We start from the raw sequence: 25,080 nt of genomic DNA on the forward strand, positions 1-25,080 counted from the left end.
AAAAACAATCTTCTCTCCTATAAAAATACACAATAAACACCAAAGGCTCTAGGATGCATTCTTTGATACTGGTAACAAACTAAAAGAAACTGGTTCTCCCAGCTTGCAAAAATGCAAGAAAAGGCCAAAAACTAAAGGTTTTAAGTCCATTTAAATGAGCGAGTAAATCTTGTGGCAATATCATCCATGTGACTGGGCCTTAAATAAATATGAGTTCATTATTTAAGAATAAATAATGAGTTACAAATTATTTTTGCAAGTATCAATCATTCACAACCATCTTCTTTTGTCAGTGGCCTAGAAATCTTGAGCCAAAAGCTTTATGTTACTAAAGATTAAATTCTTCACTAGTAGGCCGAGGATGAAAATATATTGTGTTTTTATTTGGATAGTCTGGGAGTATTGAATTTGTCCTTTTCTTATCATTAACATTCATCTCTCTGGATCAGCCACTTCTCTTTGAACTCGGGAAACAGGAATTTGATAGCACACAGTATTTAAATCAATTAAAACAAGAATCCAGACAGAACCAAGTAATTCTGGGAGTTAACTGCAATAACTCTTTCATCTCAAAAAAGTTCAGTTCAGTTGTTTATTTGGAAAATGACCAGCATCAACACTAACTTTCCAGGGTGCATAAATGTGTTTTCCTACAATTACTAATACTATGTTCTACTTTCCAAAGAACAGAAATGAACCAAAGGGATATAAGCACTTATTGGCAAAATTAAAAAAAAAAAAAAAAAGCTTTATTTTAGGAATTAGAAATTTGAACTCACTTTATGAAGTGCTTTTAACTCAACACAAGTTGCATGTAGTAACGTGTTCAACAAACTTTTCTGATTTATGGTATGGACATGGCTGTGAGTTGGACGTTACATGGAACAATTTCTCTGGAGAGGCGGTGATGTTGCCAGCTGTCAATAATAAAGCCAGAAAGGAGTTTGTGAAGGTTCATTTGATCTGATTTTGACTTGGTCTCGTTTGGTGGGGTCTGAAAAGTGCAAAAAAGCAAATGGCAATAATGATAATCACTCATATTGCAACCCGGAGCTAATCACTATTAATGTTTAGCATAGCTGCTGCTAATTTTTTTTCTGCTTAGATACGTTATTCTAAAGATTGTGCAAGCTATCTGGTTACAACATTTTCTTTTAAAGAAATAATTAGTTCCTTTCTAATCAAGCTGAGTGTCTTTGGACATCTACCCTTGCCCTGGTCCCTCCCGCTCTTGCACTTGATTTGCTTCTTTCCCTTTCTTTAAAGCAGTTTTTGGCTTTCTGCTTCTGCTCCTTCTTCCCTTTCCGCCTTTCCTTCCTCTGCTGTCTATAGCCTTCCAATTCCATCCATCACCTAGCGTTACACTGTAATGAACTAGTGTGGCTATGTAGTAGATTAGGGCCTCCTATGAATCCGGAGAAACAACTTACAGATGGAGAAATAATAAAATGTATCCTTCTAGTCCACGGGAAGCAAATTCTTCCTGGCTTGGAACCTTGCAGATTTGATTTATTGGATCGAATCCCCTTAATCATAACTGCCCTTTTGGATGGGTTCAAAGAGTACATATTCCAATGACCTAAATAAGAACAAGGCACATACACTCAAAAGGCCAGCATGGGATGGAAAAATAAAGTCAAAGGGACTTTATTCCTTAGACAAGAAGGAAATCCATTTCTGCTGGCTCCAAGCCAGCAGCCCATTTCCTATTTTAAAATCTTTGATATCACCAGAGTTCTTCTTTTTTAAAAAAAAATTTTTTTTTATTACATTTATTTATTTTTGAGACAGAGAGAGACAGAGCATGAACAGGGGAGGGGCAGAGAGAGAGGGGGACACAGAATGGGAAGCAGGCTCCAGGCTCTGAGCCATCAGCCCAGAGCCTGACGCGGGGCTCGAACTGACGGACCGCGAGATCATGACCTGAGCTGAAGTCGGACTCTTAACCGACTGAGCCACCCAGGCACCCCCAGAGTTCTTCTTATGAGATAAATAATACATGCCAATGTACCTTAAGAAATAGAAAGCCGTAGATAAATGTGCATGGTTATTTTTATCAATCTATGCTGTCCGTCTCTTTCCGCACCAAGAGCAGAATAGTTTTGCCTTCTTGTTCCTATTGTACAGTATGAAAAATAAAGCTTACAAGAAATGTTTTCAAGCCGAAGGGAAATGGCATCTCCTTCCGGCCCAGTTCCTGGCACATAATGAGTATGTATCAAACATACTTTAATGAAATTAATATGAAACGAAAAATGCTACAAGTTGTCTTTTGAAACAAGTAACAATGAGAATATCTTCAAAGAACCACCCCATCACATAAAGCTCTTCTCACTAAACACTGTCTGGCAAATCCAGATAATTCATTCTTGACTTTTGCTGAGATAGTTGTAAATCTAGCCTTTTTAAAAGACTCGCAACCTACCCTTATGTAGAGGGATAAAAATGGTGAGATTAGTAATAGAATTATGAATAGGATAACAACATCTTACTTACTCCTGTCCCTGAGGCACAATCCTTGGCAAGGAAGCCAGATCTTATCAATGGTAACTGAATATATTTTAGTTTGTAATAAAATGATTTAGCATAGGTCCAGATATTTATGTATCAGTAAGTGATGGCTTTAATTCTTAATCACTTCAAAATACTATAAACTGATCTTTGCATCTCCTTCCAGCCCATAAGTAATAAGTATTTATCAAACATACTTTACGTAAACTAACATAAGGCATATCGAGGCACTACAATCTGAATGCCATTCGCAATTAGTTTGTGTTTTTTGCCTCCATGAAATTTTATTTTCTTATGCTTGTGTTGATAGACAGTATGGAAATATACAGGATTGGATCACAGACTCCAGAGGACTACTGTTATTTATGGGCAGATTTCATGAATTCCAATTGTCTTCTGGCTGGCTTGTACTTAAAAGGAAAAGTCTAACTCAGTGTTTAGGAAGAATGTTAAGCAAGAGTATTATGAAGTTAAAAAAAAAAACTCACCTATAAAACTGAAACTATTTATGCCTAGGGAGAATTTATATTATTTACATTCCTTTTCAGATAAAAAAAAATTATATGGAAAGAACCGTTGGGAAACAGAGCCTCCCCTTGATGAGTTAATATTTTATCCCATTTGTATCATTGCTGGAAGAAGAAAATAAAAGTTGAACATCAAGGGAATGCTTTGAAAAAGTAACCTAATGGCATGTACCATTTGATATCAAAGTTATAACATCGAGTAAAGTGTACAGACAACCTATAAGTATTTGTGCAGCCACACATCACTCCAGGCAATTGCTTATTAGGGATACCTGTTCATACTCCTTGAAGTATAATTAGGTGCCTTTTTTTTTATTGTCCAACTCAAAGTGGACACACTACAGAAGAACATGGTTGAAAGATGGGCATAAGGGAACTTTAGAAGCCTATCTATTCAGTAGCTGTGGGTATGTAGGTACATTGAAAATAGTTGCAATGTACTCTTTAATCCTTCAGTAAATAAAATGCCTTGTGAATATTTGACATTGAGGATAATTCATGAGACTATTATCCCAGGGAAGGAGGGGTAGATATACCTTCAATAAAGATGTATTTATTCTGGATTAATCAACAAAGTTGATTATTCTGGATTCATAGGAAGATAATATTGTTAAAAACCAGGCTTTTTTGAGAATATTTTTTCCTCAAAATCTTTCCTTATATATGTTTATGTCTCTCCTTTAATAAATATCCCAATTATATACCAGTCCTGGTCTACTCAGAAAACAGAGTTTTTATGTGGACGTACAGTCAAGAAAGAGGATAAGAAGAAAGAAGTTCCAAACCAAGAAAAAAGAAAGGGCCTCTTCACTAGAGAAGATGGATAGGAAAGGGTAAAGGAGATAGAGAGAGATGGAAAACATAAGACTCGACTGAGAAGTCGGCCAGAACCCCAGACAGTCCTAGGAGTCAGCCAAAAGGAGAATGTGAGAAAACAGTAAGTCTGATGGAAATCTTGAATAGATGAAGGGGAATCTGAGAACATCCAGACTGGCTTTCCACTTTCCTGTGGAAACCAATATGGTGCAAGCACGTAGAAGAGCAAGGGCACTATGAGATTTCTAAACAATTGGGCCTAAAATGGCATTCCCTAGTCTTCATGCACTGCATGTGGACTCCAGCAGTTTCTACAAGCACGGTAGCTGGTGCACAAAAGGTAGCTAAAGGGAAAGGCTAGCTAGCTTGCCAGGGAGAACTACCACGATAGGGACAAAGAAACCTAAGTGTGCCCACACTTAGGACTACTTGGTAGACTTGGCAAGATCTTGCCAAATCTGCAGAATAAGAAAGAAAGAAAGTTAGGCCCCGCCTGGGGAGGTGGACAAGTTCCCAAGAACAATCAACATGGTACCTTATCCGTGAGGAGAGAAGAGACCATAACTTACCCTACCCATGAGTGCTTCAGCTGCCAGTGCCGGTGTCCAATAGAACCAGATGGCACCACTGCCTTATTATCTGGCCCTAGTGTATTAGAAACCTGTGAAGACCAATCAGTGTTCAGACTTTTGGTCCTTCCAGCTCTTATTGGCAGGAGGTAGTGGGAGCACCCCCCTCCACCCCTCTACACAGAGCTTCCAGTTTGGGAGCTCATAGAAAGGAGGAAAAAAGAGAGGAGCCATCCTGATAGAGACTTTAACCTTGAAGTGAACTGGAATTTAAACCAGAAGAGATTGGGTTACCTTCAACTTGGCAAGTTTACATTAACTGGAAGATTCCAGAGAAAGATGAACTCAGTAATACAAAACAAAGTTATAGTTTTTTTGCACACAGGAGACTGAATGCATAAATTTCAACCCAGCTGCCCTACTTTTAAGAGGTCAGCTTTTTCCTTTGCTCTGAGAAATATTCTGGCCATTTTCTTTGCCAAGGCAACTGGAGCTTTCTGTCACAGATTCTCCCTCAAGCTTTCAGAAGATATCTCAGCCTAACCAGCTTTGTTTTTCCACCTTGTTGCTTTAACCTTTGGTGCTGGATTCTCGCTAACCTTTCAGGCTTGATCAAATCTGAGCCCTAGTTCATTTGGTACTTCAAGTTATAAATCAAACTTTATTCCATTCCTAGGAGTTTTGTTCTCCCAGGTCTACTAAACACTGTGTCTATATCTAATTAGATTCTTTGTTTCTTGCGGGCAAAAACTGTGGCCAATACATCTATATTCTAAGCTCTTAATAAAAATGTTTGTATGCTGGGGCACCTGGGTGGCTCAGTCAGTTAAGTGTCTGGCTCTTGGTCTCAGCTTGGGTCATGATCTTATGGCTTATGGGATTGAGCCCTGTGCACAGGCTCTGTGCTGACAGGGCTGAGCTTGCTTGGGATTCTCTCTGCTTTTTCCCTGCTCTAATGAGCACGGTCTCTCTCTCTCTCTCTCTCTCTCTCTCTCTCTCTCTCAAAATAAATAAATAAACATTAAAAAACATTTAACATGTAAGTATGTGTCTGCAGGTTTTCACCCATATAGAAAGGGCAGTTTTTGGAACTTGAATACACACACACACACACACACACACACACACACACACCCCACACATCACTTTCCTCTCTATTCACACTGGGCATTAAAAGTGGGCCTATTTAAAATTGTATTTAGACAGTGAACATAAGCGTTACATCTAAACCAAGATCTTTTAAGGACCTAATAGTCAGCTAGTTTGATTACCATTATTATAGATAATACGTGGTTTACGCTGGGACTTAGGCATAGCTGCCTACAATTCTTGTTTTTCTGCTGAAATCACTACCTACACAGTTACATGACACCAATAATAAGTTTGTAAGTAATTAGTGACAAAGCTTTCTTTTGTTGTGTTTCAATAGAGCGAAATCCTGGGGCTAATTCTACCATTATGTACATATGATATCACTTCCTGAAAATATAGGAACATGAGGGGTTCTGTTGTTGTTTTTTTAGTACAACAAAGTGAGAAATGCTATGGAAGAAATGGCCTCCAGAAATGTGGTTGATTTCTATCTCAGGAATGTGTGTGAAGAACTAGGAGGATAGGTTTCGTCAAATAGCTGCTAAACCCAGCAGGCTCCAGCTAGCTTCTATTTAGCAACTAGATCCCAAGACCTTCTACCTGCCTGCATCTTAAGTTTCCTAATATTTCACCAGCTCTGGGTACAAATGAAGTCACATTAATACAAATAGTCCATATTTCACCCAACCAGACCTCTGCTTCGCATTCTAAATTTTTTCTCCATAAAAAGCTCCCCTAAATAAATATTTCTGACATTATCCAGGGTGGTTCACACGAGCTTATTAACAAGTCTGGTCAGATGTGTCCTGACATCCCCCAGGTGCTGCTGTCACTTGCAACACAAAGCATGATTCCTTCCAAACCCACCGCTCTTCAGGATGCGGTCAGCTTCCTCGTGAGGAGAGCAAGCACGCAGACAGACCCTGCTCGGCCTCTGGCCACCTTCTCTGGGTCTCACAACCCAGACTGCTCCCACTCTGGAAGATGTACTCAGAGCCAGATGACTTCTTTTCTCACTGAGTATGTGGATCTTCTCCTTAGGGAGACACCAAGCAATGCCATAAACAGATTTTAATCAAAGTCACTTTTTTAGGTTGTGCTAATGTGAGCTTTTTCTCAGGATCCAAGCGGCAGAGGAGTCCAAAGGACGGGGCCTAGGGCAGAAACAATGCTGACAGACAGCACTGGACCAGGATAGCTCTTGGCCTTAACTGAGACCTCACCATCATTGAGACAGACATCCAACAGGCTTAGAGCATCAGTTCACCTGGAAGGCCTGACAAGTAAAATTCTCAGCTTGGCTCAAGCTGAGTCCCTACTACACACTATTTATGGAGATAATCTATAAGATTATCTTTTAGAGATGACCTACAGGTATAAAATGAAGTCCAAAATGCAAATTTAAGCAATAAACATCAAAAGTGCGCTGATCAAAACCACAATGAGCCACCCTCTCCCATCCATTAAGACGGCTGACATAAAAGAAAAAAGAAAGAAAAAAAAGGAAACAAGTGTCGGAGAGGATGTGGAAACATTGAAACGCTTGTGCACTGTTGGTGGGAATGTAAAATAGTGTAGCCTTTATGGAAAACAGTGTGGTGGTTACTGTATGGGATGTATACATACAATCGAACATTAGCCAGCCTTAAAAAGGAAGAAGATTCTGACAACATGGGTGAAACTTGAGGACGTTGTGCTAAATGAAATAAATCCGTCACAGAAAGAACAATTCGGTAAGGTTTCACTCACGTGAGACCCCTAGACCGGTCCTTTTCATAAAGACAAACTAAAATGGTGGTGGCCAGGGGCTGAGCGATTGTTGGTTTGTGTGCTCAGAGTTAGGGTTTTGCAAGGTGAAAAGAGTTCTGTGGATGAACGGTGCGATGGCTGCACAAAGTGTGAACGTACTTCATGCCCCGAACTGCGCCCTTAAAAATGGTTAAGATGATAAATGTTACGGCACGTGTATCTTATCACAAATTTTAAATTAAAAAAAAAATATGTTTTGAGGGTTTAACTCCCGGTAATGCCTAAATAGTTTCTTTTGGGCCAACCCCTTCTCTAAGAGCAGCTAGAAAAGTTAGATTCAAGGGGGAAAAAGTGTATATCTATTCCGCTTGAAGTCATGAGAGTAAACAGGACAGGGAGACTTTGAAGATTCAGCGCCTGAAGGAAGCTACGAGAGGCAAGATGCACATAGATGGGGTCACTTTTCCCTTCAAACCCATTACGAATTCCAAAAGGGAAAGTGGTGGCTGCAAGGCTGAGAAGCTGGACTGAGCTTTTGGTAGTCCCACACAGACGGAGGGGGAAAAAATGGAGTTCCCGGGCTAGCAATGGGGAGCAGCGCTGATACACCTCCCAGGGCTTTGTTTGGGACTCCAAATGGATACAGCAAAGGATAAAGGTAAACCAGAAACGGATTGGTCCTCAGAATGACTGAAATCCATGTTCAGATTATTTCTATTTCGGCGTGGAATGAGGGGGCCTTCCCTTAACCAGTGATCTGCCAAAAGAAGAAAAAGTAAATTTTCACTGTAGAAAAGTAATAACATCAATGCTTCAAATTCTTGACAATTTATCATTAAAAATGCCTGGCACCCAATAAAGAATAACCAGGTGAAGTCTAGAATTCAGTTAATAGTAATGTTGGTGTCTTCATTCTGAAAATTGTACCATCATGATGTAAGATGAAAACATTAGGAGAAACTAAAGCTGGATGAGGGATATATAGGAGCTCTGTATTTTGACAATTTTTCTATACATTTAAATGTACTCCAAGCCAAAAATAATTTATTTTAAAAAATAACCAGGGATACAAGAATACATGAGTTTATTTGAAATCAGTTGACTGAAAACAAAGAGAAAAAAGCAACCGGAAACTGCAACTATTAACCACAGACTTGAAAAACATGATGCTAAGTATGTCCAAGGAATTAAATGAGATGATTTTTTTTTGTAAGTTGGAAAAGATTTTAAACATGAAAATTCTAGAACTGAAAAATATAGTAACTATTAAACGCTTGTCAAATGGCTTTAATGTCATATTAAAAGACACTGGATAAGTTAGGTCTATATATAGATAAGTTAGATCTACATATAGATTTAATATGTACATTCAATCTAAATTATCATCCAGTGTCTTTATATATATAAAGAGGGCAAGAAAGCAAAACATGAGACATGATCGAAAATTTTAACCTATGAAGAGTTGGAGTCCTGGGAGGAAAAGGAGAATTGAATAAAAATATTATTTGAAATTATGGTGATTGAGAATTTTAAAAACCTGAATAAGGATACCAAATTGTGGATTTAAGATCTACCGTAAATGCCAAGCCAAAAATATAAAAAGAAAATTATAAAATTTATGAAAATTCCGAACTTATTAGTCCATAGGGAAATGGAAATCAAAACCATAATAAGATACCACTCACCAAGGAGCCTACTATTTTTTAAGCTAGTCATACAATTATTGGCAAAATTGAAGTACATGGCCATGGTCATAGCTATTGGGACTGTAAATTGGGAAAAATCACTTTGGAGGAGTACTTGATAATATGTTAATGCTGACCGTAAAATATACCTTGTGACATAGTGGTTCTTCCCATAGGTAATTGCCCAAAAGAAATTCAGATTCTTCACAGCAGCGTTATTCACCTATCAAATAGATACATTGTGTTAAGTGGCAGTTGAAGAATTACATTAGAAAACTTGAGGGAAGGGCAAGTCTAGGCACAAAAGAATACATACTATATTTGGTTTGGAATTGAAAATGTTAGTTACCCTTTGGAGAGGTTGGCAGGGAAAGTTATTTGGTAGGGCTGCTAGACATGTTCTGCTTCTTGATCAGAGCACTGGTCATATAGGTGTATTCACTTTGCAAAAACTTATCAGGCTGTGCACTTAAGATTTGTGCACTTTAGGGCACCTGGGTGGTGCAGTTGGTTGGGCATTCGACTCTTGATCTCAGCTCAGGTCATGATCTCACAATTCATGAGTTTGAGCTTGCAATCGGGCTCTGAGCTGATGGTGCAGAGCCTGCCTTAAATATAACCGCCTTCCCCTCAAAAGAAAGAAATTTTGCAATCCTTACCTCATACTTTCTGTCCTCAATTTCAGCTTTCTAGAGGCAACCACTTCTAACTATTTTTGATGTTTTTTTGTGATGCTTAGATCCATATTTCAAAATAACCAGCAGATATCCTGCTAATTTCTTGATTCCAACTACCTTTAAATATTCATTGTTTTTATACTATGAAAGTTGAGGATTTTGCTCTACCTACCTTCCCATATAAATATCCCGCCCTTCTGCCCAATAGAACTGTTATTTTTTTTTTTAGTAAATGGACTTCCGTTGCTTACATTATTATGGGAACATAAATATTATTCATGTTGAGCCATGTAAGTGTACTGAAAGTATATTCTTTTCTTGCACAAAATTTTGCTTTTTTTGTAGTTAAATTGAAAAAAAAAACTTTTGGGGGGCTCTGCACTGACATCATGGAGACTCCTTGGGATTCTTTCTCTCCCTCTCTCTGTCCCTCCCCAGCTCACATGCACACTCTCTCCCTCTCAAAATGAATAAAGTAAACTTAAAAAAAAAAACTCTTTTATTTTTTTATTTTTATATTTTTTTAGATTTCTGAGAACCCATCCCCAGTCTCTCACACAGATATTCTACACTGAGGCATTTTATCAGTTGTGTCTAGATGTCTGACAGCTTCTCATGTAAAATTTCAACCAAACCTCCCAACCCTCCATGCCCCCACCCTCACCCTTTCTAGACATTCCTGTTGCTCTAATTCCTGAGGCTTTTCTGAGGTTCCACAACTATAGAAGGGACAATCCCACAAGACCACTTGATGTAGAAGGCACACAGTGCAGCTGTCCATGATTTTGAGGGACCCCAGATGTGCTTTTTGGGGTGGATGCTTGAAGAGAGGTTGAGTGTTCTCTCAGGCTACCTGATGATGCATTTCCATGATTTTTGCTGGGCTCTGCCTCTCTCCCTACCCTCACCCTCTTCAACTGCCTTTCCTACTCCCAGAAGCCCAGAGAATCCTTTCTTAGGGGTGTGTGTGTGTGTGTGTGTGGTGATATGAATGCAGTGACCCCACAAGTTTTTTTTCTTTGCCCTGAATCATTTGGAGTCTCTATTTTTTTCAATTCATTTTCCTGTAAAGATCTTGTCCTGGGACAATCACTGGTAACCAGTATAGCTGATGCCCCGCTGTAAGAATGAGCAGGAATAATGAAAAATCTAGGGAAAGCAAAAGAAATTATACATTTTTCTTACATCATCAAGCCCTGCTGACGACCTTCCCTTCTGGTTGTTCCATTCCAATGCCTGACATTTTTCACCATCATTTCTCGTCATTGTCTGTCACTCTCCAGAGACTCATGTTCAAAGGTGGATTATGAATTTCTTCTCATCTTGCATACATGAATAGATTTTTTAAATGGGGCTCATTGGCATTCTTGTCATGATAGAAAAGCGACCGACATCTTATTAGTCCATGAAGGGTCCCCATCTCTGTGCAATCCAGCCTCCACCCTCTGATTTGGCATTTCCCCCAATTTCCCGTTTTCCAACAGGCTTGAGAGTTTATAAAAACAAATTGTTCAATCACAAAAGACTCTTAACGATAAAGAACAAACTGAGGGTTGATGGAGGGTAGTGGGTGGGGGGGGGGGGGCTACATGGGTGATGGATACTAAGGAGGGCACTTGTTGGGATGAGCACTGGGGGTTGTATGTTAAGTGATGGATCATTGAATTCTACTCCTGAAACCAAGATTGCTTTGTCTGTTGACTAACTAAAATTTAAATTAAAAAAAAAAATTGTTCTCTGCTCAATTTTTTACTCTGTTACCTCCAGATATAACCTCCAGATATTTACTTAACACTGCCAGGCAGTGTTTTTTTACCATAAGGCAAATTGCCTTAATTTTTTGAAACTCTAATTTCTGTTTTAATCATATTTTAAGGCAGGAAACAAACACTTTCTTGAATCAGCAACATTTCTCCCTCCAGCCCCATCCCTCCTTCTAGTACTAGCTGGAAAATGCTTTAGCCCTTACCTACTGCAAGGAATCAGAGGTCGGGCAGCCCGGACAGTTCTTATCATTAAACGGGGTCCCAGATAGTTTTTAAAACTGTGACGATCGTGTGAATTTATTAGTAATTTACTTTTACGTGCCTTACTGTAATATTTTTTTTATAGCTTTCTATTAATACTTTGGAAGCTTTTGCAAAATTTGACAGAAGCTGAGAATCATAAACTCCAGGTACTCATTCAAAAACTAACTCAGGGATGTTCTCATTTTGTCCATACCCTCACTCACTCCCTGACCTCAGGCTTATTTTTATTTATTTTATTTTATTTTATTTTATTTTATTTTATTTTATTATTTTATTTTATTTTATTTTATTTTATTTTATTTTATTTTTGAGAGTGAGGAAAAGACAGACAGAGAGAGAGAGAGAGAGAGAGAGGGAATCCCAGGCAGGCTCCACACCCAGTGCCAGAGCTCAACTGGAAACTGGTCTCACTACCATGAGATCATGATCTGAGCAGAAATCAAGTCAGATGCTCAACAGACTGAGCCACCCCAGTTGTCTTAATCTTTAATTTACCTCTCTATCTCTTTTATCCCCCTTTGCAATTTACCTGTTGACACAACCAGATCATTTGTCCAGTAGATAGACTTTCCCAGTCTGGATTTTGCTGCCTGCACCCCTGTTCCATCTTTTAATGTATTTTTCTGTCCCTGTTTCCTATAAACTGGTCATTAAATCCAGAGGCTTGCACAACTTAGGTTTGCATCCCAACATGGACCATGTGCCAGCAGCACTTCACAGCAATGCTCCCACTAGCACCTTCACTTCCAAGAATCTGAGTTTGAGATGACTATATGTTTTGGGAAGGATAGATATATTTTTTCTCTCCTTTCCCACTTAACTGGCATTCATAGATTCTTTGGGACATGCTTTCTCTGTACTTGTAGGAGCAAAATTCTAGATATATTTTTCCTCCCAGAGGATGTTAAGAAGATTAATTTAAAATAAGTTCATTTCAGGGCACCTGGGTGGCTCAGTCAGTTGAACACTGGACTCCTGATTTTGGCTCAGGTCATGATCTCGAGGTTCATGAGATCGAGACCCGCATCCAGCTTTGCACTATCAGCGCTTTGGATCCTTTGTGCCTCCCTCTCTCTGCCCTTCTCCCACGTGTGCTCTTTCTTGCTCTCTCAAAATAAATAAACTTAAAAAATAACTTTAAATAAGTTCATTTCAATGAAGTCACATTTCTAAATCCAAGACCCTCCATTCAAGTAACTACTCTTCAAATAGATACTATTCTAGCACAGGACAGTTTCTTCACCTGACTTCCAGCACCTACAGTAAGCACAAAGAGATTGTAACTCTACAGAATACATTTTCAAGGAACAAGTATTTAGCTGGGTTTTTCTGAAAATTAATATGATTCCTTTATTTTTCCTTCCATTTTCCACAAACATTTATGTAGTTTAGTCTGCATGGATTAGTTTAGCTTGGCTAAAATAATTGTGAAGATTCTGCAGAATCAGCTTCCCCACTGTTTGTGGTTAGAACCCTATGTATCCCCTGAAAGACCTGGCAGAAAGGAATAAACATGGGCCACCAGCCTCAAGGAGCTTCCAGTCTTGTACAGAAGCAGGCACCCAATTAGCTACAGTGCAAAATGTGCCAAAATAAAGACCACACAAGAAAGATGAATAAAGTCCAGTGAGGGTGCTTAGGAAGGAAAGGTCACAGCTAAGGAACACAGCCTTCTTGGAGAAGGTGGCATTTAGGAAGAGTCTTCCAGGAGAGATAGGATTTTGACAGAAGGAGACAGCAGGGGCTGTGATGGAGGCAGAGGGTCTAGCAGGACAAAGCGAGGTGGGAAACCATTGCTGTGCTCATGTTGACCCTCAGGAAGTGTTGAGTGTGGTTCTGAGTTTGGCTGCCATGAGGATTACCTGGGAGCTTTGAAAGCACCCAAACCTGGGCTCCTCCTGAGACCAACTGACTCCAGGTCTGTGGGAGTAGGTCTGGGTGTCTGGTGCATTTTGATAGCTCCCTCAGGGGATTTAGGGAGCACAGCATGTGAAGAAGGAAAAGCAACAAGGTCCTGTGGTGGAGGATTATGGCTGGAGAGGTAAGCAGTTGGCAATGCAGAGCTGGCCACCCTCTTCTGCAACTGCTCCAGAGGGCGTGGTCACAGAGCCCCAAGGATGACAGAGCTGCCAAAGACTCATGGAGATTATCTGGCTCGACCTTTCTCTTTTGATGGTACACACTTATTACACAAGGGACAACAATGGAGTCTTGAGGTCAATGATGTAAACAATAAATATACATACAGAATAAAACTCAGAAAGGCCCCTGTTACCATTCTCAACTTACCCGCACCGCCCCCCCCCCCCCGCAAAGGCTACTCCCGAAAACCATTCAGGCCTTCTCTTCTCCTGACCTCTTTTAATATATTTATGCTTTAATGTGTGGGTAACAATTTTAGTTCGCACACTAGAGACTGAGAGCAACAGCACATTTATTTTCTACCCCTAAACACATGTAATCTGCTCTAAACCCCATTTCACTGGGCTGGTGGGAGATTCCATTCCAGTAGATTCTGCGGGGTTTCTTTTGTACTTTACACTATGAGGGCTAATTTCAGTAGTCATTAGTTTCCAGAACATTCTGAGAGGACTCTGTATTTCTATTTCAGGCTGATCTATTCTGACAGGCTCATAGCCCCAGTCTGTATCTCTCCTGAAGGCAGGGCACACCCTGAAGTCTCTGGGGCAAAGGTCCCCAGAGTCCTTTGCAACTGCTCTCAATACCACCACTCAGGTTACATCCTCCACCCAACCCCTAAGCATCCCAGTTCAGCTCCCATCTGGGTGCTGCAGAGAAGTGGATTCTAGATGGTGTCTCCTCAGCCACCTTTAAGAAGCTCATCCTTTCATGTAGACTAGCTGGCTAAATGCCACCTCTTTTGACGGATTTCAGCATTTTCTGCTTCTTGAACTCAAAATACTTTCCTCTAGGTCACCGTTTTTGGGTCGGTCCAGCAAAATTCCTCTCACTGAATGTAGGCTGTCACATAAGAGCCTGAAGGGTGTTGTCTTCAAGGTTGGCATTTTGAGTCACTGCATGGATACAGAGTTTGCAGCCAACAGTTTTGACACAGGATCGACATGGCATGACACAATGGTCCCCACACAGAACTGGGGAAGTAGGCAGAAGTTCAGGTGAAGGTGTGGCTGGGAGACACAGAGAGGGCCAATGAGAACAGAGATGTGGTACAGCCAGTCCTGAGCCCAACTGGCTATAATCAAGTCAAGAGAGATAGCAGACAAGTTCATGACCTACAGACATCAGCATCAGGGTGCCCAACAAAGCAGGTGGACAGGGACACTGGAGCAGAAGTCATTACACAGACGTAACATAGAGGTTTGGGGGTTCTTCTCACACCACGAGGACCCACTAACATTCTACACCCAGAAGTCATGTCATACAGAAACAAGGAAAGTGGGCAGGACTCCGGGACACTAGCCTTTCTACCTAGGGCTATTGAGCAAAACTATGGCAAATTCTTTCAATGATCCTATCAGTGCTGACTACAGTCACTACATCGGGGTACGTTTTTCAGATTGTGACTTTTTTTCTTCCTGGTGCACAGTGACTTAGAGGGAGACCAGATCACATTTTAAGAAGAAACATTTCCTCTGGGCATCTGAATTACAATGTGAGTACTTCTGTGACCTGCTTCCCTTGCATTTCACTAAGGAATAGGGCCTTTTAGTATATGCTTAATTATTGTTTTCTCTGTTACCAATTTTCTATTTATCCATTTGTCCACTTGCCTCTTGGGTATTGATCTTTTTTCTTATTTATTTGGAGGACCACTTGATATATGTTGAATCTTGCACTTATTTACATAAGGATGACACCCAAGGGAGAGTGACAATGAAGAGGGTCAGAGCACTGGATGGATAGTCATAGCTTTGGAGCTCCAGCCACCTTGGCCCTTAATTCACAACTGAAGAACATCTGACACTACTCAACTTGTTTATTGCGAATATAAGATTAGAAAATGTAGGGAAAGTACTTGATACCCAAATAGGGCTATATAAGTATGAAGACTGTGGTCATTATTTGCATAATACTGCATTTATTCGGCAAATATTTATTGATTTCCTAACATACCCAGGGCACCAAGATAGAGAATAAAGTTACAAAGTTTAGAAAGAAAAAAAAAAGAAAAAAAAAAGAAAAGATATTGTCCCTGTAAAGCTTAAAGACCATTTATAGGAGAGCAACATTATTCAGACTGCTATGCCAACCCATATACGATCACAAACTACAGAAGTTGTTAGGGGAAAAGACATGTGGTACTGTGAATGCACATAATGGTGGTTCTGACCGTCAAGGAAGGTTTCCCTGGAAAAAGACATCTGAGTTGAGATCAGAAGAATGAGCAGGTTTTACTTAGGTGGGGAGAGATAAGGAAATGTGCTCTTGGCACTGCTTATGCAAAGGCCCTGTTCAGGAGGAGACATTACTCAAGGACTAGAATAAGGGCATGTTGGGAACAGAGACTTGGCAGACAGGTGATGAGGGGATGCAGAGTGGCCTGAGACCAAGCTGGAGCTGGGTAGCCAGGGGCTAGATCCTGCCTGGCCTTGGATACATACAACAGCATTCACCGTTGTCTGAAGTTCACCTGGAGGTCATGCACAAGCCCTCCTGGACATAGTGTCTCTCTTCTCCCCGATGCCCCACTCTCTCTTCACCTTCATGAGGAGAAGCACTGCTGAGAAGGCCTTTTGCAAGTGGGCTCCCTCAGAGCTCCTTTCTAGAACTTGAAAAGCCCTATCGCATCCCATTCATCTGTTGGATCCATCACAGCTGAAAAGATACTTTGCTCTTTTCGAGGACTCCAAGTCCTTTGCTCCAGGGCTACATGAGTGCCATTGGCGTGAAACAAAGTATACTCCCCGAGCCCTGCCTGGCTTTTCCTTTCCTTCTTCTGACCTTGACTCTTACTCAGAAAGAGAACCTTGGGCCTCTGTTGTTGCTGTTGCTGTAACACAACTTACTTTCAGGAAGAGAACTGAACATCTTCATTAAAGACTGGATTTGGAATAATGTGAAACACCTAAAAAAAAAAAAAGTAACGTTTCAGTTAAAGAAATGTCCTATCTGCCTCTGTAATCAATCAGGATTGGTCCATTCTGAGGAAAGAAGGGAAGGCCTTTACTTGTGCTTCAGAAATAATCTCCTACTCTCACACAGCGGTGTGTGTGTGTGTGTGTGTGTGTGTGAGAGAGAGAGAGAGAGAGAGAGAGAGAGAGACAGAGAGAGAGACAGAGATGGAGAGAAAGAGACAGAGAGAGACAGAGAGATGGATTAGCTGATTGACTTCAAAATCAGTCACATTCCTTAGGCTATACCAATCATGGTATATAATTTTTGTTACTCACCAATATCTACTTTCAGGGAAGATAGCTTTTCTCTACCTCTTTGAAGTTATGTAAGACAGTGTGACTTAACTTTGGCCCATAACATATGCATGGGAACAACATGTAGTAATACTGCAGTTGACCTTCTAGACTATTCCTTCTCTGCTGCCACAGTCCTGGATGCACAGGCTGATATGGAAGTGCCATAAGACTGAAGAAGCCTGGATTGTGTGGTCAGCTCATGGAGGACAGCTGTCCTGAAGATTTGTCCATACTCACTGGGTGTTTTACACAAGGGAGAAATAAACTCTGATTGTGTTAAGCTACTGAGATTTGTTTGTCACTGCAACACTGCCTAGCCTATCCTGACCTTACATATGCTTTATTGAGAAACTCAGAAACATCATTGTGCAGGTATAGATTTTGTGTATGTATGTGTGTGTGTGTGTGTGTTTGAGAAATAGAGATAGATGACAGACAGTAGGGATAGATGATAGATCAATAGACAGACGATAGAACTTCCTAATGATGAGGATTTGGTTATAGAATGAGGGACAAGTTTCTTAATGCTTGATTTTTGCCAGTTGGAAATTTTAGGTGTAGGTTGTACAAATGAATGTATATTTAAACAAATGCATGGTTGACATAAGTGTTTATTGATGCACAGTATAAAACATACCCTCATGTCTTTGTGCTTTGGTACATAAATGTATTATGGTCATTCAGAGTTGATACAACAATCCACAAATTACATATGTTATATATACATAAACTTGAACTAAGTAGTCAATGAAAAGCCCAAGGCAATACTGCATCTTTCAGATACACTCCAGATTGCCTGCTGAATCATGGCTCGTGTGTTTTACATTCATACCAACAGCCTAAGCAAAGGCCAGAGCTGACTTAGTTCTTTTATATTTCCTGATTTTTCTTGATTGCAGTCTGATCCTTCATGTCGTTCCAACATAGAGTGATTTTCAAGGAGAACTTAATTTAATATAAGTCTGAATATCCTTTGGAATGTTAGAAACCAGCATTACTACAGCAGCTGTAATGAAAAACACAAGTTCCGTGTACCAATTTGTGGTCAGAGCCAGCATTCCAGCCCTGCTCTCTCCTTGCTGCTAGTTCTCCACCACGCTCCTTTTCCCAGCCCTTTGCTATTCTAGTTAAAGATGTCAGAGGCTGTGGCCCACATGGCATGCTAAACAGTCCACTGCTTACAGCAGGCACCTACAGCTCAAGTGCAAAGACTTTGAACCCCTGAAACACCACCACCACCCCCGCCATCACCACCACCACCAAATGGAAGATTTCCTGTTAATGTCCCTGCAGGTAGAAGCCCACTGATTTTGAAACATCCTACAAGGGCACAGAGTTACATTCCCATATATATTCAAGACAAAGAACACAGCACCTTCCAGAAGAAAACTCACACAATTGGGCCAAGGCTGATTCACTCCCGTGTTTTATCACCGGTGTGGAATGCCAGTAACAAGGGCAATCATTTGTTTGTGGATTCACGGAAGACTGGACTTTCACACTGGAAAGGGACTTCCTAATGAATAGCAATGGGAGACTTGCTGTGTATTAGCATATTTTATCTGCCCTTGTCTTGAAATTAAACAGAATTGTGGCTGAAAGGAGAAAGCACAGATTGCCACTGAGCTAGCTTTTGAGAGAAGTGGCATTTGGAATGAGGTTTAACCACGAGGGTAAATTCTAAAGTTAACTGTTAGGATCTTCAAGCTTACACAGGACATTTTTCCCATCCTTGTGTGATAACAGAATTTTCTCCTCATTATTATTCTTCCCTAAAGGCTACTCATTCTTGGATACAATGCTTCTCTGTTTTGTCTGGAGTTGCTTAAACATAAATCAGGAGAAGTATGAGCTATAGCCAAGGCTAATCTGCAAGCTCATTTCAATTTCACTGAATGTATACTATGTGCCCAAAGCCATTCTGAGCACCTTTGGGGGCAGAGTAGGTTGCAAGGATATATGAATAATTTCAAAAGCTTCTTGAAGTCATACTTCATAAAGTTCTCTATCCACCTGGAGGGGGTAGAAAATATATGAATGGATAGCTAGATCTAGATCTAGACAGACAAATAAGACACTAAGGTAAAATTAAATAGCATGTCATTAAGACCACCAAGGATTCTAGACATTCTGAGAAGAAAATGATGAGCATGAGTTGGAATATTCAGGGAAGATGTCAAGAGGAGAGGTGATCCTTCATTTAACTTTGAAAGTTTGGATATAGAAGGGGCAGGCATTCTGGAACTGGTAGGTACTATATTACTAAGCACAATAATTCAGAGTGTAAGCTCTGCATTGTCAAAGCATAATTTTCTAAAAGTTAAAAGCGTGACTCTCATAAAAATATAGAGTAGGCACCTTTCAAAGATCCACTTAGCTCATTAATGGGGGAATCAGTGGTATAATAATGTTGACTCAACAGAATAAAGAAGAAATCAAAGAACATGTTATTAGTGAGAGTTTGAATGCTGAAATAAAATTGCAAAGTGAAAAACAAAACTGGTTTGTGTTCTAAAGGACAACAAAGCAGTGACTTTTGGGGCTCCCCTACCTACTGGGCAAGAATCTTTGAATCTCTATGGCATAAAAATCACTTGAAACTTGACAATCTTCACTAAGTTAAATTAGTCTGGGTCCTAATCAATAGCCAATTGGAAGTCCAACAAAAGTACAGCTGAAGAATAAGGTGTTTCTGTTGAAGACTGTTAGACAATGCTCCAGAGTAACACTGAAAGGACACGATATTGGAAAGATCTTCAAGTTTGGGCTTTTTTTTCTTAACAGTATTCAGGCAGAAGGGAATATCTCATCTTGTTCTACCACTCTCCAGCTGTGAAATGTGGCAATGTACCTTAACTTCTTGGTTCCTGGTTTCTTCATCTATAAAGTGTAGACAGTAATAACTTTCAGTATGTAAACCGGAAGTAGCAGACAAAGGAGTTAGTATGTAATGAAAGTATTTTGGGTAACATTTAGCACACAGTAAGGGCTCAAAATATGTTCCCTACTATAAATAGGGAAGTGTCATGAACAAAAACCCAGAGACAAGAGTGAGGGTGATTTTTAGGGGCACTGGATCAACGAGCCTGCCTGGAGAGAAGAATTTGCTTTGGAAAACAGAGTGAAATAAATTGAATGAAGAGTTTTCAGCTAAACTAGAACAGATTTTTAAAACAAAACTTAAAAAGATGGAAAAACACATACACGGTTTTGAGAAATTTGTATTTTGTCCTGAAGTCAGTTGAGAGCTATACTAGCATTTTTTTTTTTTTTTTGAGCTACAACAGGAACATGATGTGTGCAGAATTTGAGGAAAATTAGCCCAGTCCTCTACAGGGCAAACTGAATGGAGAGATAATGTGGCTAAAGAGAAGTTAGGAAGTGGTAAGGGGTTGAGAAGCCAAATGTGAAGAGGGAACCACATGTGGATACTGGATTTTGCAGCTGGAGGATTATAGGAATGAGGTTACCTTTAGTATAAATAGGCAACTTAATAAAAGGTGATATTTTAACGTGAACATCAGGAATTCCCCTTTGTATCCACAGGCTGTACATGAGAATAAGGGACCTGTATGTAGAAATGTTCAAGACATAAACAATGGGAGACCTGTATTCTGATGCAAAATCAGTGGTGGTGATACAGATTTAGAGGTCGCCATACAAATGTGATCGCTAATGGCATAAAAATCAACATACTACGCCAGCACTAGAGAGAAAGAGCAAAGGGATAAAAATGATTTGTGTGTTACTTTCTTTCTCTTTTTCTAGAAAGTAGCTATTTTTCCAAGAATGGAAGCATAGCAGGTCATTGGAGAGAAAGGAGGGGCAAAGCTTGGTGATACTTTGGAATGCAAAACAGGGGAATGATTAAGTAAAAGAAAGTTCTGTTGAATTCTCCCTGCATCTAATGAAAGATGGAGGTGAAGCACAATCAGTTTGGTTGACTTCATTAAATGTAAGAAACTTTAGGAATCGTGACACATTGCCTTCATTCACTCGAAGGTTTAAATAACTAATATAAGACTGTTTTCCTTTTTATTTCCTTTCTTTTTAAAAAATGTGTAAAAATGTTTTATTTATTTTGAGAGAGAGAGAGAGAGAGAGAGCCCAAGCAGGGGAGGGTCAGAGAGAAAGAGAGAGAGAATGAGAATCCCAAGCAGGCTGCACGAGTCAGCGCAGAGCCTGCCGTGGGGCTTGACTCACAAACTGTGAGATCATGACCTGAGGCCAAATCAAGAGTTGGAGCCTTAACCAACTGAGCCACCCAGGCATCCTGCTTTCTTCTTCCTTTTTAAAATTTAAATCCAAATTAGTTAACATATAGTATAATAATGGTTTCAGGAGTAGAATTTAGTGATGGGCTAAATGAGTGATGGGCAATAAGGAGGGCACTCATTAGGATGATCACTGAGTGTTATATGAGATTGTTTCCTAATGGGAGGGTTGATTAGGAGGATGAAAACATTAAAGCAAGGGGGAAATTTAAGCTAAGAAGATCAGAGTGAGCAGTATGTTAGGCTTGCTTTGCTTCCAAAGTGGCTCTGGGACAAGACTCTGAGTATAAACAGTTTATGAGGGAGATGATCCCACAGAGAACCAGGAGAGGCATGGACAGAGGGCCAGGGAAGGGAAGAAAGCCAATCCCAGGTACAGGAATGAGTCAGGTCATGCTGTGGGCAAGCAGAGCTCCCAAGGCTCAGTCCTGCCGGGAGGCCATGAGAGACCACAAAGAATAGATTTGAAGAGTGAGTCACTGGAGTACTTACCCACCAAGTCTCAGCTGTTGGTGGAGGGATGCTCCTGCATTCTACCTCCTCAGTACTTCTGGTGTACCAGTGCCTCCAGTCAGAGAGAGCCATTGGGTGAGAACATAAGGCCAGCAGTAAGCAGCTGTTGTCCATCCCTAGAAGAGAAAGTACTAAGGAGACATGGGTGTGGCATCCATAGTGCTTTGAGAGCAAAGGCCCTGGAGCCAGACTGCCTGAGTGTGAACTGGGCTGGATTTGCTTCTTTTGAGGGCAACTCCGGGTGGTCTACTGAAAGGTCCATGATGAATTCCACTTCTGCTTGTTTCAAGTGTCCAAGAGGGGCCACAAAAACCTCAAAAGCCAAACTATCCACTGGGGAGTCTAATATACGTATTACTGACCATGTTGTGGTCACTCACTGTGTGCCAAACATCTTAACGTGCGCTTTCTGTATGGGGCAAGACAGGTGTCCTATCCCCAACATACAATCTGCTTTGTCCTCCTCATCCTCCCTGAGTGGGGATGGGGGAAGGTCATTGTTACCCTGGTGCAAACTAGCACAGAATAGTTAGCCTAATAACTTCTGCAAGCTCTTCTATAAAGACAATTAATATTAGAAGATGTTATACTCTAAATACTCCAAAGGCGTCCACAGGTACTTTTTTGGGATAAAGCCAAAAATTATGGGCGTAATCATTTTGAGAACACTGCAGCATTCCCATCAGGAAATCACAAACACACAATGAATCCAGAAGATGCTGTACCTCTGTTCCCACTAAGCAGGTCCAAGAGGGCTTTACTCTCTCATCCCCCTCTGTCCTCTCCATGCCCCTGTCAGCCTCACGGGCTCCCCTTCAATTCTGGCTCTGTTCTGGCAGCATTTTGCAAAGCTGGCCGTATTTTCTCTCCTGAATGTCCCAGCCTCTCTCAGAAAGCCCTCTCTTTATGGACACAGTCTTGGGGTTCCAGGAAGAGAACAGCTTCCTGGCATCACTAGCCAAAGTGGATGGCAGCATCTTTCATTAGATTCTTTAAACCTCAACTGCCTCCCTTTATTGGCCTCTCCTCAAATTGTCCAATTAGAGTTAACTCTTGTTCTCTGCAGGACCTTGACTGATACTGTTCCCAAGTTGACTATGGGAAATTTGGTGATAGAATCTCTGCCTTATGCTTGCCTCTGAACCTGTCCCTGCTAAGATACAACCACAAATGTTAGTAGAGCTTAAAAACCCTGAGGTTCAGAGGGGACCCATTAGAGGTGACTGGCTATGTCCAGAGAAAAAGCATTTTCAGAAAGGGTCTTGTAACTTCATTCTTTTGCTCAGCAAATGCTGAGAGCCTACTCTGCACCAGGCACTTTTTTAAGCACTTGGAATATAATGTTCCTGTCTCGTGGAGTTCCATTCTCATGAAAGGAGGGGGTCAGCACAAACACACACACACATAAATAAGAAAGACAAGCTCAAATAATGACAGATAGCATTCTGTCTTTTTTTTTTTAATGTTTCAAGTTTTTATTTAAATTCTAGTTAGTTAACGATAGGGTAATATTAGTTTCAGGAGTAGAATTCAGTGATTCATATAGCATTTTGAAAGTATCAGAGATGGAGGGGTGCTATATGGGGTTGTATGTTTAAGGAATGCTATTAGGACCTAATATCCAAGCTAATTGGGCATCTTCCTTTCGCATAACTGAGACATCCCCCCACCTTGACCCCTAAAATCACTGAAGGTAATTTTGAGGGATGTGTAGCATTGCATGAGCAGGAAAGAATAATGAATCACTGAAATCTGAATATTAACGTTTTAAGGGACTTATAACCCTGCATGCAAAGGCTGGGTTGGACATCTCTTCATTCTCATCATGTGATGTCTCGGGTTATTCAATAAAAACTAATTAGTTGAATAGCAGCTATAATTCTTTCTACTCTTAGGGGGACTGTGACTTTAGTCAAATCTGTGAATAAGCTATTATTTGGGTTCTGCAAATAGAATGGAAATGACTTTTGGCTGTGGATATGTGAGGTTTTCTTAGAATGGAATAGTCAGGGTGAACACTAATGTGCTAATAAACCACTGTTTGCTGGAAAGACTTTTTGTCAATGAGCTCTGAGAAAAGTAGAATACAGTCACAGGAAGTTCCAAGATGGCGTCTACTTTACAGGAATTGGAATCAAATCCAAATATTTTGTGGTTCAGCCATTTAAACTTCTACTTAAACATTTGGACATGTATCCATCTCTGGTCCAGCCTGGAGCCACTTTGACTTTCACATGAAATCCACTGAAAGCTACTAATTACTGTCTTCACAAAAACCACAGTGCAGGCAGTAGCTGAATTCTGAAAATGGGTTTTCTGCTCTCAAGGAATAATACCAAAGGGAAAAATTTTGTAGATAGCCAGTGTTCCTACCCACGAATGTTTGTTTCTGTAAGCACCAATCCGATTCCATGACTCTCTTTCCCTTCTTGTGGTCCCATAGCTACCAGCTTCTCTCATCCTTGGCCCTTTGGCTTCTGCCCCTAGTAGCACCTTGATTATGACCATGCATGAGGTTGTTTGCTATAGCAAGCTGGCACAGGGTGGACAGAGGTCATCTCTGTGGACTGTGGTAGCATGGATGGAGCCATTTCTCATTGCCCTTGTCAAAGTGTTAAAGCATTTACACATGCCTGGTGCGTTTGACTTCTTTCCTAAAAAGCATGCCATTTGACTCATATAATGATGGAAGCCTGGCAATATAAGGACTTTTCATGTAAATAATAGGTGAAAGGCTCTGGTTCTCAGACTTTTTGTTTTCAGCACTTCCTCACACTCTAAAATTATTGAGGCTCCCAAAGTGCTTTCATTTATGTGGGTGACAATATCTATCAATGATCACTATGTTAAAATTTAACACTGGGAATATCTTATATTAATTTACTTTAAGAGTAACAGCAAAATATTATGTATTAATACACAAATCATACCTTTGCAAACAATAAGTATATTTTTCAACACAAAAAAAAACACGAGCGAAAAGGATAGCATTGGTTTTTTTTGGGGGGGTAGTTTGTTGCTGACAGTTTTGTAAATCTCACTCTTTTCTGGCTTGATAGAAGATAGCTGGACTCTCACTTCTGTTTCTGTATTTGCTCTGCTGGAAAACTCACCTGTGTTCTGGTAAGAGGAATGACAAGAGGGAAGAAGACAAGTAATATTTGACTATACTGATAAAAATAGACTTGACTTGGCAGATCCCTAGAAGGGTCCCAGGGACTCTCAGGAGCTCCCAGAGGGCACT

This window comes from Panthera uncia, chromosome D4 (genome assembly GCF_023721935.1).
Source record: "Panthera uncia isolate 11264 chromosome D4, Puncia_PCG_1.0, whole genome shotgun sequence".
In the NCBI taxonomy this organism is placed as follows: Eukaryota; Metazoa; Chordata; class Mammalia; order Carnivora; family Felidae; genus Panthera; species Panthera uncia.